Here is an 11047-nt window from a genome sequence, read left to right as displayed (position 1 = left end):
ATCATTCACAGAGCATGAAGCTAATGCTAAAAACGACCACACACACGTAACCTCCCACTATTTATTTGCTTTACCGTGGCTCATTGGGCGCACATTGCAAGGGGGAGAAAATAAATTCACGAAATACGATTTCACAATATCAATTCAAATCTGAGTGGATGTGCATGCTTGCGTTTTTGTTCAGCAAATGATTAATGCTAAGAAAGTCTACTTTTTACTGTGCTGTGTTAGTGACATACTTTATGGTGCTTATTAATGTATTTTAGAACCATTACTCACTTGGGGAAAAGAATGTGCTGAGCATATGCAATTCAGTGAGAACATATTCACACCCCCAGGATTTTTCTCATGTTTGTTATGTTTGCATGTGCTAAAATGTTTTTTCATATCAATCTACACACAGTTTTCCTTAAATATACAGCAAAAAATAATTGTATATATTTTAATCAACTAAAACAAGCATGGATTCCAAAGTGCCAACATGTCATATGTGATAAGAACATCTGTTACATTCGACAACGCAAACAGTCTGAATACAGTGGAACCTTGGTTAGCATCATTCATTTGTTTCAGGAGGTAAACAAGACATTAACCGAATCAGTTTTTCAGTTCACATTACGGCACAATTATGCCTCCGTTTGCGTGCAATCTCCGGTTAGCGTACAATATGGCGCGCGTCTTATCGTGTTATTAAAACACCTCGAGTCTGACTGTGTTCTTAATGGGGTTTTTTTAAATAACAAAACATCCTTCCTTGTTAGCATCCTATTAGCTAACTAAACAAAATGGCAACCGAAACCGGAAGTTAAGCCGTCCGTTTAAGATGTCATCAAAGGTTGACCAAAAGCTTTTATAGTTTTACATAAAACAATTCTAAATGCATATAATTGACGAGTGAAAGGGATGAATGAACGTTTAAAGTTACTTTTACCTTCACTGAAGGTGTGACTTCCCAAAGACACGATGTGGCAGCGGGATCAACCAGCACCACCTTCCTGTTTACAGTCATGTCAACAACGTCTTCAGTGAAGGTAAAAGTAACCTTTAATGGTCATTTATCTCTGTCATTCATTATTTGTATGCATTTCAAATTATTTTCTGCATATGAAACTGAAATTGTCAAACTATAAAAACGTACGTGTTTTGTGTTAACGTTTTTGGCTTTCTGGAAGAGATGAATTGAATTTACATTATTTCTTATGGGAAAAACTCACTTGGTTAACATCTGTTTTGGTTACAGTTGGAAATTGTGGAACAAATTAATGACGCTACACAATTAATCAGTGCAGGAAAGCCAAAAATGTTAACACAAAACTAATTTTTACTATAAAAACCTGTTTTGTTTTAGCGTTTTTCAGAGTCATTTACTGATGACATCATAGACAGGCGACTTCTGATTCCAGTTTCCATTTTGTTTTGCAAGCTATTAGGATGCTAACAAGGAAGGATGTTTTGTGATTTAAAAAAAAACAACAAAAAAACGCAGTGTATTAATAACACAATTAGATGTGCACCTTATTTTACGCTAACCGGAGAATGCAGGCAAACCGAAACAAAACTGTGTCGTAAATTTTTTCGATATTAACTGAAAAACACACTCACCGGGGCGGACGCTAACCGAGGTTTAACTGTTCCAATTTCTTTTTTTTTTTAAACAGTCTTCTTAAAAATAATAAAGTTTGTGTAGATGCGGTATATGTCTGCCGCAATCTGTCGTTTTTTAAATCCCTATTAACCATACACAATTGAAATGAGAAGTTTTATTACTTTATTAAGTTTTCTCACTCTCTGAAATTAAATCAGACTGAACTTTTCTTGTTTTAGGTAATTTAGAGTTACCAAAATTATTTATTTTTGGTAAATGCTGCAATTACGAGAGAGGGAATAGTTTACGTAGACAAGTCAAAAGTTTACATAGAGAAAGATGACTGTCTTGAAACAACGTGGAAAAACTCACATGACGACAACGCGGCTTTGGAAGCTTCTGAGGTTAACTGACAACATTTGAGTCAATTGGCGGCATAGCTGTGCATGTATTTTAAGGCCACACCTCAAATACACTGTTTCCTTGTTTGACATTGTCGGAAAATCATTTGTGGAGCTCCCCAAGTCTGGTTCATCCTTGGGTGTAATTTCCAAATGCTTGAAGTTAACTGCTTCTCTAGTCAAACAATTATCCACAAGTGTAAACGACACAGGAATATCTAGCCACCCTACCATCCAGGAAGAGACGGGGTTCTGTGTCCCAGACGTGAACATATTTTGGTCCAAAATGTGCAAATCAACCCCAGAACCAAAGCAAAAGACTTTGTGGAGATGATGGCTGAAGCTGGTAAGAGTGTGTTTTTATCCACAGTCAAACATGTCTTATACCAACAAGTTCTGTCAGGAGGAATGGGCCATAAATTTTGTGGAAGGATACCCAAAACCCTTCACTCAAGTCATACAGTTTAAAGGCAATGCTACCAAATACTAAGGAAATGTATGTGAAGTTTTGACTCTGTAAAATAGTCCCTCTTGTAATTGCGGCATTTGGCAAAGAGAAATAATTTTGGTAATCCTAACTGACCTAAAATAGAAAACATTTTGTCTGATTTAATTTCAGACTGTGAGGGAGAAAAAAGACGTTTTACATAGTGTAACCAGTGTAACGTCTGGTTTCAAGTATACATACTATTTCTCATACTCAAGACCAGTTCACTCTAATCTTGGGTCGACATGCCATACGCCAACATCACAGTAGCTAGAACAGTAAACGCCTTTGTGTTTTGACCTTGTAGGAGCAGCTATCCTCTGATATGATCCACTTCAGGGCATGGAAGAAGAATGGTCGTCGCAATGACAAAGAGAGCAATAGGTTGAACGATGATGAAGTTCTCTCTGCATCTAGATGGATCTGGTTGGACCTGTTATGTATTTAGACAAGGTTTAGAGATGTCATTTGCTCCCTGGCCGTCTTTTTTCAATGGGTATATGGTTGCACATATTGACGTATGGGAAGATTAGACAGTCTTGTTGTTGGTGACCACTGCAAACAAGTGTCGCAGAACGAGCAGCAGCATCCTTTGTTGTTTCATGAATCCAACTCTTCCTGTATCTGCCGTGAGCATGGCATTCAGCGACAACCTCGGAAGGCCTGCTAAAATGATATGCCATATTTTAGGCAGATGTCACATCTCCAAAATGTCTTTGAAAGGTTAAGTGATCTCCTGGCTCCATCAGCCAATCTCAAAGACCATTTACGCATTTCATTGCATTATGTACTCTGCATAGGACAGCGTCAGCTGCTTGCCTCTTCGCTCCCATTTTCATGCGCACTTTTTGTGAATTACCAACTAATGGGGCTCTGTCTGCATTAGGCAGTGTTTCAGTCTAACCAGTGAAAAGTAACCCTATATGCATTCATATCGGACCGAGCAAGAGTTGCCTTCCACATTAAATGAGGACAAATTCAATTCTGAAACTAACATGGCATTTGTATACAGTACATAGTGAGGGTAGTCTTGCTTTGAGAGGTTGCTGACTGAATCCTGTATGCAACCATGAGTTGCACATTTATTTCTGTGATTTTGGAGACTGACAGAACCACAGTTAACTATGTTTGAATTTGTGATTCACCTAAACACCGAAAATATTAGGTTAACTATTGCTTAAACTGCATCTCCTGCTGTTGCAATTGACTCAAATCCAGAAAATGTGTCCAAAATTTTTCAAATACTGTATTCTAATCATTACAATTGTGATTTCATGCGCAATTTTGCAAGTTTACTCTGTTAGTTTTTTTTTCAGTGAATACAATATTGGATAAATATGTCCTTTTTCCAAAGGCTGAGACCATTTGGTAGAATGAATTAAAAGTTGCATGACTTGAAGTAAATAAAACATGCTCTTTTGCTTGCTCATTGAAGAAACATAATAACAATTTGGTGGCATTTTAAGTAATTTGAGCAAAGTAACTGCAAGAAAAAGTCACTGTATTGTAAGAGATTGGATTGTGTTTACAGTGACATTTATAGGTCAGTCATGTTTTTCACGTTGGTGTTTCTAAATTCCAGAGGTTAATGAAGGGACTCGAGGCATGACTGAGTGTTAGCGTGACTTGGTGAAACATAAGCAAATGTGTGTGTGTGTGTGTGCTGCTTTGCGTATGTAGAGAACAATAAGCAAGTGAGTCTGCTACGATATAGCTTACGACCGAAAAAAACTATACAGTGGAGCTACAGTATTAGTAGGTTACCAATTATGGTGAATACCCATAATTTTTATTTTTATGCCCGTGAATGGCCATATAAATGTCTATTTTTGAGACAAAAATAGACTCTCCCTCTCCACCACCAAACCCTCCTGCTAGCTTGACGTTGACGCGCTCATCCAATTTTGGCTCAACATTTGCGATAAGAGAGGCTGTTGTAATGATTAGATTAGATTCCGCGACAGAACCCTTCCCCTTCTCTCTTCAATATGCCTCCCACGCTTTATTTTTCAATTTTAAAGTGAAACATGCATTGGTACTCCCCTCTAATGAATGATAATGTAAGATGGTTGATGAACATACGGAACTGGAGTCACGATTTCACTTGATGCTTGATGAAAAAACATTATCAGTGAAGCATTTAAACATAAACATGTAACAATTGTGGGCTTAAAAAAAAAATTATAAAATTTTTGTATTTGTAAATTATTACCGAATTATGATGAATGAGATTTTTTTTTGTGGAAAAAATTACCTATTTTTGGAGAAAAAAATAATTTTTTTTTTTTTTTAGCTCAAAATCTGCACATTTTCACAGCTGTGAATGCTGAATCACGAATATGCGGGGAACCACTATATCAGTGCTGCGCTTAAAGACAACATCTTTTGCAATTAAATCTGTTATTGCCTGAGTCAGTACATGTATATATACTACATGAACTTATTATTGTATTCACTAACCATCTTTGTTATCTGATCATTTCCGATCATCTGGAAAATGTCCCTTATTTTGAAATACATGTGTTGACAGGTATAGACAATCCATGAACGAATAGGGCATGGATGGATAGATAAATGGCCTACAGCCCAGAGTGCTTTTGAGAGACATGCCACATCCCAAGCACGTTTCGAAGTGAATATTAGACAAACTGCCACAGACTCATGACAGCCCTGCCCATCCTAGTGAATAGATGTGTGCAGGGTGCTGCAGGAAAAGGGGTCTACTTTGTCCATCGACATTCCCCAACCACTGCTCATAGATCAGTTTGGTGCAACATGGTGTTTTGCTCACCGGCTCTTTTTACAAGTTATGCACGCCTTTCTATATCCCTGCATAACTCTGCAACAGTGTGGAAGCACACTGAATTGTCTGACCATGAATGAAACACTGTCTCTGTTAAATGTGTTAGTTGGAGGCTCATGACCTGAAGGAACTGAGCAGACCTCTGGGTCCGAATAAATGGCTGAGAGCATTCAAGCTTTGCACAGTCAACAGGATGGACCTCTTTTATGAAAACGGAAAGAAAGGTGATGCTTGGACTGTATAATTCTCTACTCAGCATACCATTGAACTGGAGCATAACAATGCAAACGCACCATGGAGTTGATATTCTCTGCTGTGAGGCAAGGTTTTGTATCTGCAGTCAACAACGCGGCCATGCAAAGTGCTAAATAATAAGGCTATTAGGATTTTTAAAAGGCCCTTCAAGGGCTTCAAGTAAGGGAGAGAATGTCACAGTACAAATTCAAAACTGAAAGATAGTCCGAAATGTAATGTTACCATTAAAAAGCTCAAAGGAAGGACCATGGGCCAAAACAAAGGGATGTTTTCAAATTCAGTTATTTTGAATTTGCCAGAATAGAACGTAATAAGAGTGTAAGAGATCAAAGGTTCTTGTATTGAACCAAATGGAATTTGCTTATGTTTGTGTTGAACAGTCCCAATAACTTTCACGATTTGTTTCTTCAGCTTTGTTGAACGTATCGAACAAAAGAATAGTCCATCATGTGCTATGTAGAGTCACTAAAACACTCACTGTTCAGTGGCCATTAACCATGTTTTGTTTGTTAGTGGACTGCTACTGTCCACAACTGCTATATTCATTCATCCATCCATCAATCGATGTATGTTGCTTTCAACAAATAAAACCATTCCATAAAGGAGCATTTTGCCACATAATGCACTCTGTGGTAGCTTGAAAGTCACAATTATCTCCTGATTACAATCCTAACATCCAAATCAATGTGAATCTTAAAAGCATTGCTTTCTATTACTGTTGCAATGATCTGTATGGATTCAACTTTAAACTTCACGAGCACGGTCAAAGCAAGCGAAAGAGGTTTTTCTGCGGTGCTTTATTTAATGCCAGTAAAAGAATCGGGCTAGTGTATTAGGTCCCTGTGGAAATATGGAGGTGGGGGAAGCAATGAGTTGATAAAGTAATGAGACGTGACAACAAGGCATTAACAAGGTAGCCATGTGACATATTGATGTTCGTGGCAATCAAGTGATTCATTGACCTCATGTGACAATTCAATTAACAAGAGCGAGTCGCTGAAAACTTAAGGAAGAGGACTAATGTTGCACATGGTGTACATTATTTCCAGATATCAGTACCGTACATGGGAATGGAGGAAAATATGTTTCATTTTTCATTTCATTTTAAAGGCCCTTTACTTAGAATTTTTTATTGTATCTGTCTCTCAAAGAAATGCTGAAAAAGACAGTTTATACTTGTGCGAATCCCAGGTAGAAATTGTGAAATTCTCTCTATTGTCTCGTTGCAGCAACAGGTCTCTAAAGACTCTCGAGCTGGTCGAGGAAGCTGCAGCATTTGCAACACACACAACAGGAGGATGCCCCATGATACAACACATAAACAGACTCTCTTTTTGTTCCTGTCCAACTCCCTCTGTTTGCCATCACATCCCACTGATGCATCCAGTAATTCTGCTCTCTTTTGCAGGAACATCTACCTAAAGAATTGCAGTCAACCATGCTGTCACACAGTCTTTATCAATATGATCTTCCTGCAGGTATTAACTGCACAAAAATGACACCTACCACAAAAGAAATAGCCAGAATGACGCAAAAAAAATGGTCAAAGTCTGGGAAATTGCAGTAATACAGCAGAATAGAAGTGATGGGACAAGCAAATGAGCCAAAGCACGAATGCTCAGTGTGGGCGTAGGAGACATTTGCGGAATTGTGCCCAAGTACAGAATGACACGAATAGCCTAGTATGAGTACACCCTTAGATGGGGGTAGATGATATGCCAGTAGACTATTAGACAGACAGATGTGCTCGTCTGCTAATCTTTTCTTTTGAAAGACTATCAGACTGATAGATGAACAGTCGATCACCACCGTGCAGAGTCCAAGAATGACGGAAAAACGCAAATAATGGACTCACCCATAAAACATCCTAAATAAGTCTATTTTTGATAGTCTAAACCAGGGGTGTCCAAACTTTTTCCATCGAGGGCCACATACTGAAAAATGAAAGGACGCAAGGGCCACTAACATATTTTTGTAAGCCAACACATTTGTCCGAAAAAGCGTATTATTAGTATGAACTTTGGTTTTTGCTCTTTTTTTCCAACAATTTTTGCTGTTATTGTTTTTTTCCCTCCAAATATTTCAACTTTATTTTAAGATAATCTTTGTAAAATTATTTTCATTATATTATGACTTTATTCTCACAATAACTTTTCCCCCCAACCTAATATTGCAAAAATTACAACTTAATTTGGTTTTGTTTTAGTTGTTTGTTTCTTGTAACATTCCGACTTTTAAAAGGTAAGGTTTTTTCTTTAATATTTTAGCTCTGTGCAACTAAAATGGCATTATCTTCCCTCTAAAATTGTGCTTTATTTCTCATTTGAATATAACTTGTTTCTCTTGACTTCATATGTTTTGACTTTATCCTGCAAAATTCAGCTGTTTTTTCTCCATTTCTGCTGATATATTTTTTAAAATGTTCAAACTATTTCAACGTTCTTTTTGAATTTTTTTCTCCTAATTCTGACTTTATTCACACAATATTTTGACTATATTCTCGTAAAATTCGAACTTGTTTCCGCAACCTGATTTTCCAAAAATTACAACTTTGTGGTTTTGTTTCTCATAATATTGCGACTTTAAAAAATAATGTCTTATTTCTGTAGTATTTCAACTTTATGCTCCTAAAATTACGTTATTTTTCCTGATAATATTTTGACATTATTCTCGTAAAATTAATACTTAATACTAGAGTAAGTAAGAGTGTGTATGAGCGTGCGCATAGGGGTGTGTTTGTGCGTAGGAGTGTTTATGTGCGTGTGTGTGGGTGCGTAGGAGTGTGTATGTGCGTGCGTGTGTGTACTTTTATTTATTTATTTATTTTAGCTATCTATTTTTTTTGGGGGGGGGGGGGCATACAGGGGTTTGATCCGTGGGGTCAGGTGCTGGGCGATACATCTCTGCCGCCCGTGCCTCCGCCGGGTGGGTGGAGGGTGTGCCTCCTGCATCCCTTGGCGGGGCGGCCCTGTGTCGGGGGTCGGGCGGGGGTTGGCCCGGGGCGGGCCGGGCTCCGCTCCCTGGGGGTGGGGGTGGCGGTGGGCGGGAATTGGCGCTTCCGGCGCGGGCGGGCTTCTTTCCGGCTGTGGAGGCGTCTCTGGGCCTGCCGGTTTGTGGCCCCCGGTACCCGTCTGCCTTTGTGGGGTGTGATCTCTCGCTGGTCTCAGGGGTTGGCAGTCCTCCGGCCCGCTGGCGCCCTGTCCTTGGCTGGGATTACCTCTCTTCGGCCCCTTACTGGTCTTCCCGGGGGGGGGGCTCTCTGGGCTGGCTCTTGGGGCACTGATCTTTGTGCTGCCTGCCCCTATGGGCCTGGTGGCCTTCTGGCGGCCGGGGCCCGGCCTTGCTATTTGGGGCGGGGCTCTCTGGGAGGTGGAAGGCGGCCCCTTTCCTTTCATGCACTCTCAGTGACAATCACACGCCCACACATTCCTGCACCTTTATATATATATGAAGTCTTCCTTACATACAGAGATACCTGTACATATGCACACTCACAGTACATACGTACTTCCCCACATTACTCACTGAGTTAACCAGGGTGTTATTATGTTGTTGGTTTTATTACAGCGACGGTGATATCAGCAGTATGACTATATATATATATGTGTGTATGTGCGGTATATATGTGTATATATATATATATATGTATATATGTATATATATATGTATGTATGTGTATGTATGTATATATATGTGTATATGTATATTTTTTTTTTTACAATGATGTGCATTACAGTAACTTTGATTCTATTCACTATCATGGATAATCATTTCATTACTACAGTTATGTGTGACTGTTTCAATGCGGTATTATCATGGTGATCACTATCATAATTCATCATTTCATGACTGCTATTGTGTGCGACTGTTTCAATGCAGTATTGTCATTGTGATCACTGTCATAGTTCATCATTTCATGACTGCTATTATGTCTGATTGTCATTGACAGCTTTGTCATTGTGGTTGTTGATATTGATTTGTCCTTTATCCTTGTTCGTCTTTATAGTTGTCACGGACATTTATTTGCTGATGTCGCTCTGTATGTTTCTGTTGTTCTGTCACAATTGTTGTTGTTGCTGCTGTTGTCCTTGTCTCTTGTCTCTCTTTTTTTTGTTTTTGTCCCCTCTCGCCCCCCCCCCCCTGTTTCCTTTTCTCTTCTTCTCTGTCCCCTCCTGCTCCGGTCCGGTCGCTCCAAATTTGCTTTATAACAAGCATCAAGGTCGAATAAATTTTGTATGACAGGGGAAGTGTATATCACACTTCTCTCTGGCAGAGTAAATCTGTTGAGCACTTGACGGCATTTAGGTATACAATTCTATCTGCTTTAAAGGCTGGACAGGACAGGGGTAAAAAAAAAAAAAAAAAAAAAAAAAGACTTAGAGCAGGGGTGTCCAAACTGTTTCAACTCTGTTAAAAAAAATAAAAAGACACAGGGGGCCACTTTAATATATATATATATATATATATATATATATATATATATATATATATATATATTTAAATAGATACAGCCAGGTATATATAATTTTGTAAAAAGGCAAAGAAAAACTTAGTTTCTTGTTATTGGTATCAACATTTCCTTTTTTTGTCTTACATTCTGCGTTTGTGCTCATTTTTTCCATTTTTGTATCAATTTTATTTCCACATTGTGCTGCGGGCCAATACAAAACATGCCATGGCCCCCTGACACCCTGACTTTGCGAATGCGCTACAATGTGCCAAAACCTGTGGACAAGTGGGGGTCATCTGTCAAAGTGAATTTTCTTTCTATATTTAGATGAAATGAGTTTGACACAGCATGATATGCTGCTTGTTGCTGGGACATACAGCATCAAGACCGATGATTGGGGTAGATTTTGAGCTGCAATGGGTCAGAACCTGTGGAAGAGAACGGCAGCTGCAAAGGCCAGTTCCAGTATTAAAGTGGAATAGTCAAGACAGTGCATGGTATGGTGCTAGTTGCTAGAACTTCAAAATAATCAATATAGACTATCTGGACGAAGAGGTGCTGGCCTGGCGTCACACATGCTCAAAGTGAAAGACACCTACAAAGACTGTTTGCAGCGCTATGTTGGAATAGTTGCAACTGTGCATGGTATGCTGCTTACTACTAAAAATGTGAACATCATGATATATTGACAATTTATTTCCAAACTGTGGGCAACTAGACGCACTAGGTATAAGAAATGTTTGTAGTAATAGCGATCACACAGCATGGTATGCTGTTTGTCGCCAGGAAAGGAAGGTAGTATGAGGAATTATTTTCACCTGAAAACGTTTGGACAAATACAGGCACTATGCTGGCATCACAAGTGAAAGGCTGTTTGCAGTATGGTGCAATCGTCACGACATTGCATGGTATGCTGCTCTTTGGTTGCGCTCGTGTAGCATATGTTGTCCTAATGCAAGCGTATGCTACACAGAGAAGTCATGTGAAGAAAGAAGAGAAAAAGAAAAGAAAAAAGAAAAAAAAGAAAGAAAAAAAAAAAAAAAAAGAATACTTTTTCTCATTAATT

This window comes from Dunckerocampus dactyliophorus, chromosome 17 (assembly GCF_027744805.1).
Source record: "Dunckerocampus dactyliophorus isolate RoL2022-P2 chromosome 17, RoL_Ddac_1.1, whole genome shotgun sequence".
Lineage (NCBI taxonomy): Eukaryota > Metazoa > Chordata > Actinopteri > Syngnathiformes > Syngnathidae > Dunckerocampus > Dunckerocampus dactyliophorus.
Note: the sequence above shows the minus strand (reverse complement) of the source record.